This window comes from Rhinichthys klamathensis, unplaced genomic scaffold (assembly GCF_029890125.1).
Source record: "Rhinichthys klamathensis goyatoka isolate OS25496 unplaced genomic scaffold, OSU_Roscu_1.1 h1tg000446l_1, whole genome shotgun sequence".
Classification (NCBI taxonomy): domain Eukaryota; kingdom Metazoa; phylum Chordata; class Actinopteri; order Cypriniformes; family Leuciscidae; genus Rhinichthys; species Rhinichthys klamathensis.
The window spans coordinates 1,433,124-1,438,682 of record NW_026606941.1 but is presented as its reverse complement, the minus strand read 5'-3'; positions in this window follow the sequence as shown (position 1 = coordinate 1,438,682).

Genomic DNA, 5,559 nt, shown 5'->3' with positions numbered 1-5,559 from the left:
GAACTTAGTGAGATAAAGCGGAGCGGTAGAGTGATAAAATGACAAAGGAAAGGAACTGAGAGAGGAGAGAAAAATGAATGGAGATGGTGTTATTTGACATTTCATGCTTATTTCCGATAACAAGGATTTCACTCTGACTTCATAGATTTCATCCTTCACCATCAGTCTTTGGCCTTAACAAGCCCTATCTCATTCATATTGCCTTGTCTATTTCTATTGTTTTACAGAGCATCACCACTATCTCTCACATCTAAAAATATCCAGACAGCAATCGATTGCAACAGCCCTTTTCAGTTCACGTTGCACATATTTTTATTGAATGGTTGCAGCTGCATTGCTAAAGCAGATACAGACTTTATATTTACATGTTATCCAAACATAAGACTTTGTGTAACTCGTCAGATTGAGGAAATAAGGTCAGTATTTAACAATAATAGTCAAACCAACCATTAATCCTTTGTTTCAGATTGGGTAGAATCCACTTTTATTTGTTATGCTCATAACATTTTGATGATTACTTTTACATGTCCTCATATCTTAAATAATACCAATCAATATTCAAGACAATCATTTTGTTAAACATGAGCCAGAGAAAATGTTTGATGCTTTATAAAATGATTACCTTCAGTGACATCAAGGTAGTTCTAAAATCTGAAAGCATAGACACTTTACTTTTCATGCAGATGCACTCATGCTTATGTAAAGCAGCAAGCACTCATCATCATCTTCATCATCATTATCATTATCTCTGGGATTCAGCTGCTCAAAATGTAGACACGTATGGCTTCCCCACTAGTTTAGAGTGAGCCAGAATCTCCCTCTTATTTTTCTCAAGATGAACTGCTCATATTTTCAAGTATAATTGAGACAATAACAAATGTAGCTCTCTTAAAATCAATCAGGAAATGAATGCATTTGGAGGAGGTGTGTTTTGGCAGCAAAACTAAATTGTGGCTTTCCTAACACAAGCAAGTCTTCTCACCCAATTTATCAGAGACTATGTGAACATTGAAGTGTAGATATAATATGGAGTGTTATGTGAGTTAAAAAAGGTTTACGATAAAGAAGCATTTATTGTTCAAACATTTTAACTGTTTTTCCAGAATGAATCATTTTATTCACATCAGTATCAGACATTACAGGAGCTTTTGGCTCGAAACAAATACCGCCAACCTGTTTCATGTCTCAGTAAGAGAATGCAATCACCCTGCAAATCAGCCTTAGACAAAAGAAACTTTTGAGTTCAAAAAGGGCCTTGATTGTATAGCATTTTATTTTTATTTAACCAGCTGATTGCCTTGTACAAATGATGCGCTAAAGAGCCCCTTTAATATGTTTTCAGGTTGTGCATTAAAGGCAGTCAACGTTATTTTATCCATGTTATGCTATTTAAAAAGTTTTTGAACAGGGTTCACCAGAAGTGTGTAGATGTTTATTTTGTTTGAACTATCCTGTAAATAAAGCATTTTGAATGACACCTGCTATTATAATAACAACAACCATGTATGAGCTTATTAATAATAAGTATATATCAAACATTATATGCACCTAACTAAATTCAAATTTGAATGATATCTACTGATATACTGTGACATGCATTGCAAGAACTGAAAACATAATTCACATATAGTTTCCGGTTTACTGTCAGCTAATATTACGACAGCTTGTTGCCTCTGACTGATGTATATGATAAATAGTTTAATATTAGTTCCCTGGATGCCCCACCAACACATTCATCCCTTAAAAATGGTGCTATAATTTACCACCTCCCTACTGGTGACAGTAGTTCTGCTTTGCATGGTTTATAGAGTCATAAATCCCTCTTTATCACTTTGCAGAGTTTTGCTGATTTTTCTAAATTAGGGACAACGCCTCATCCATCTTGTGTTTGAAGTTTAGACTGTATTCAGATCCATTGTAACCGAATCTGTGAGTCCAATCTCTATAAAGCCCACTCAGCTGGTGCATGAGTCACACTGCTGATGCCATTAGAGGCACTGCAAGCTGCACGAGAGGAAAACTGCAGAGCTTCTTGCATTTTACATGCACGGGAAGTCTGCGCTCCCTGAAGAGTGTCATCTACCTGCGATCCTCTTGGTTGGCTTGACAACATGGATTTGCCCCCGCAATGCCAATGCCCACCAGTTCTGTGTATGAAATCAGTTTGTGAACCACATTTTATCATGCACTTTTTATTGTAAATACTTTTAAATTGTATGTAAAGAATATAACACTACATGTAAAGACATGAGCCATGGACACAATTCCTTTTAAAGCTCTTCAATCACTGTTGTGTTTGGCTGGAATCCCAGGGGACTATCTGTACATCTATCTGGATTCTCATTCATGCATAGTTGCTATAAATCTGGTTTACACAGTGAGCACTTTAAATGCCTAAGGGTAATGGAATGTACTGTGAAACGTATGTAAATGTTGACCTCCATTTCATAATCCAGACTCCGCATGGTCCCACTTGATGTTAGCCAGCATGAGGGCAAGCTACAAAACTGTGAAGTGACTTTTCAACTTAAATCCTCTGCATTTTTTTTTTTTTTTTTTTTTTTTTTACAATATTTTACAAAAGTTCTTTTTGATTATAGCTATTAGCAACTATGATATGTCCTAGCAATAGTCTTCCATGGTATGCTGTGCTCACGCATCCCAAATGAAGGAAAATACTGTGTACATATACTAATATGTGTGTAGATATATACCTGCAAATATTCTCTAATAAATCTGCAAATTGATTTTCATAATAAAAACAATTAAAGCAAATATTGTTTCCCTCTTTCAAAACATCTGATTGTAACCCCTGTGCTAAACCTGGTTTCCATGGCAACATCACAGCTGACCCAGGTGTGGATGCTCAGATACACAAATGATGGAATTTACAAAGCAGTGATGCTTAAAGGCACATTCAGTAAAGCCTCAACTGTGCTGCATGCAGTCAAGGATTGTATGGGACAAAGAAGACTGAATAGTCTGAAAGTGTCCTATATGACTAAGTGCTGCAGAAGGGCGTGAAATGCATGCTATAAGGCAAAAGTTGGCTAATTAAGGAAACTAAAATGATTCTTATAATCAATCAATAGGTTCCAAAAGTCCAATGCTTTCAAGAAGTATATATTATAATATATATTGTTATAACAACATATAATTTTATATGATCTATTTAATAGAATTAAAAGAGCAGTTTCATGTCTATCCTTGGGTTGATATTGTATTTAATTACTACAATTATCATTGTTATCATATATATATATATATATATATACACACACACACTATATATAAATTATATATATATATATATATATATATATATATATATATATATAAATCCAATATTGTTTTATATAGAATTATTATAGTCTATACAGTATTTAATGCAATTATACATCAGAAGTAACAAATTAAATTACAGAACAAATAAGAGTAATCCCTTACTTTACTGTTTCAAGGGAAAAGTAATTTAAAAAACGGTTATAATTTAATAATTAATATATGGCATGACAATCCAAGGTGAAGGGGAAAAACACATAAGCAACAAGCCGTCTTATAGCCTTGGGTGCAAATATTAATGTCAAATGTAAACTGTGTAAATGTCAAATGTAAAAAGTTGCCAATTTCTTTCCGATTCTACAGATTTGAATGATCTACTGCCTTTGTATCTCACGCAGGCAACCTGAGGGAGAGAGGAGAAACATGGCAAGTAGAATCAAGAGCTTCACTATGATGTTTTGAGAATCAAACCAGCTGCACAAAACAACGGCTGCCAGGGAACCTGCATGAATCAACTCTCATGACTGTGATCCACTGCTTCATTCTCTTTTCTCTCTCTCTCTCTCTCTTTGCCCCCCGCCTCCCAACAACTGCACCACCTCATTCCTTTCTCAGCAGTATTGCAGTTTCCATGCAGACTGTTAGATGGACCGCTGCTTTCTGAGAGAGAGAGAGGAGAGAGAACTGCTCTCTTCAAAGCATAAGAAAATGATAGAAAATATACTGCCATCAGCAAAATTTCATGTTCCAGAGGACACAATGCAATAAAGTATCTTCCATCCCCATTTACATCCAACTGTAAAAATACAGCAATTATCCTGTGCCAAGTCAAATGTTAGCACAAGTCATTTGGGACCTTTGAGAATCAAAGGCACAATGAGAATCCTGGGGATCCTAAGGGAGGCTGTGAAGTGAAGCAGAAAGAAAAGACAAATCGTCCGCACAGTCCTTGAATAAAACAGTAGAGTGTCTCAAAGCAAACAGATAAAGGTAAACATCTTTAACATTTACGAGCACAAAACTCAGGTGGATACATGGGTCAGTTTTTATGTATTTCATAATTTATAAAGGCCTAAAATAGATTTAGTTTGATGGCTTAGTAAACAGGTAACCACAAACTCAAACCTGCTTCCTATTGGACAGTGAATGTAAATGCAACTCCCATTGGACACTATTTCAATATTCTGTGCTTAAAAGGGTATTATGTTAGATTAACAGTCCACTACGCGATTAGCTGCCTTTAATAATGTCTTTTGAACTGCCACAGGGTACAGTCTCTTAAACTGTCCTGACTGCATTTTAAAACCTTTGAAAGACTTCGGATGGGAACCGTATATAGGGCTTTTTTATTAAGGCTGGCTCACTCTGATCAAGTGCCAAATTTGCCTGGAGGTGCAGATCCACCTACAGTAACCTATATCTAACACATATAGAGCTTATTCAAGAAAGCAGAACACATCCCACTGAAGCCTGTATTTGCAGATGTGTACACAACAATAATACCAATGGAATAGCAATTTGCAAGGGAACTCTTGAGAGTTTTTTAAAAGGGATAGTTTACCAAAAATGAACATGTTGTCATCATTTATTCAGCCTCATGTCATTCCAAATCTTACTTTTCTGTGGAACATTAAAAATAACATATTTTGAGAAATGTCGTGTCAGTGTTTTTGTCCATACAATGGTCGTCAGTGGTAACTAAAACGGTTTGGTTACCGACATTCTTCAAAATATCTTCTTTTATTCCACAGAAGAAAGAAAGTCATAGAGGTTTGGAATGAAATGAGGGTTAGTAAATGATGACAGAATTTACAATTTTGGGTGAACTATCTCTTTATTATACTATGCCACCAAGTGCTATTTCTTTTAGTAGGCCTATCTTTGTTTATGTAAACTTACTATCCAATAGTATCATTTTCAATTTTACAAGTAACTACAAAGATAATTAGGCTAGCCTACTAGTAGGCTAGGCTAGTTATTCCAATAGCAACATTTCTGATATATATATATCGCTAGCTAGGCTACTAATCAAATAAAGATGGAATAAATATTAGAAACTTAAATAATCAACTAAACAGTTACAAGTAGTACTGAAAATAGGTACCAGCAATGATTGAAATCAATACACATTCAAACAATTTTGAATACAAACAATGGAATAATGAAATATATTGAAATAATAAAATAATAATGAAATATCGTCGTTTTTCCATGTGTGAACAGAGTTTGTACACTAGCGCCCTCTTGGGCCAGTAGGCGTTACTGCATACTGCGGTG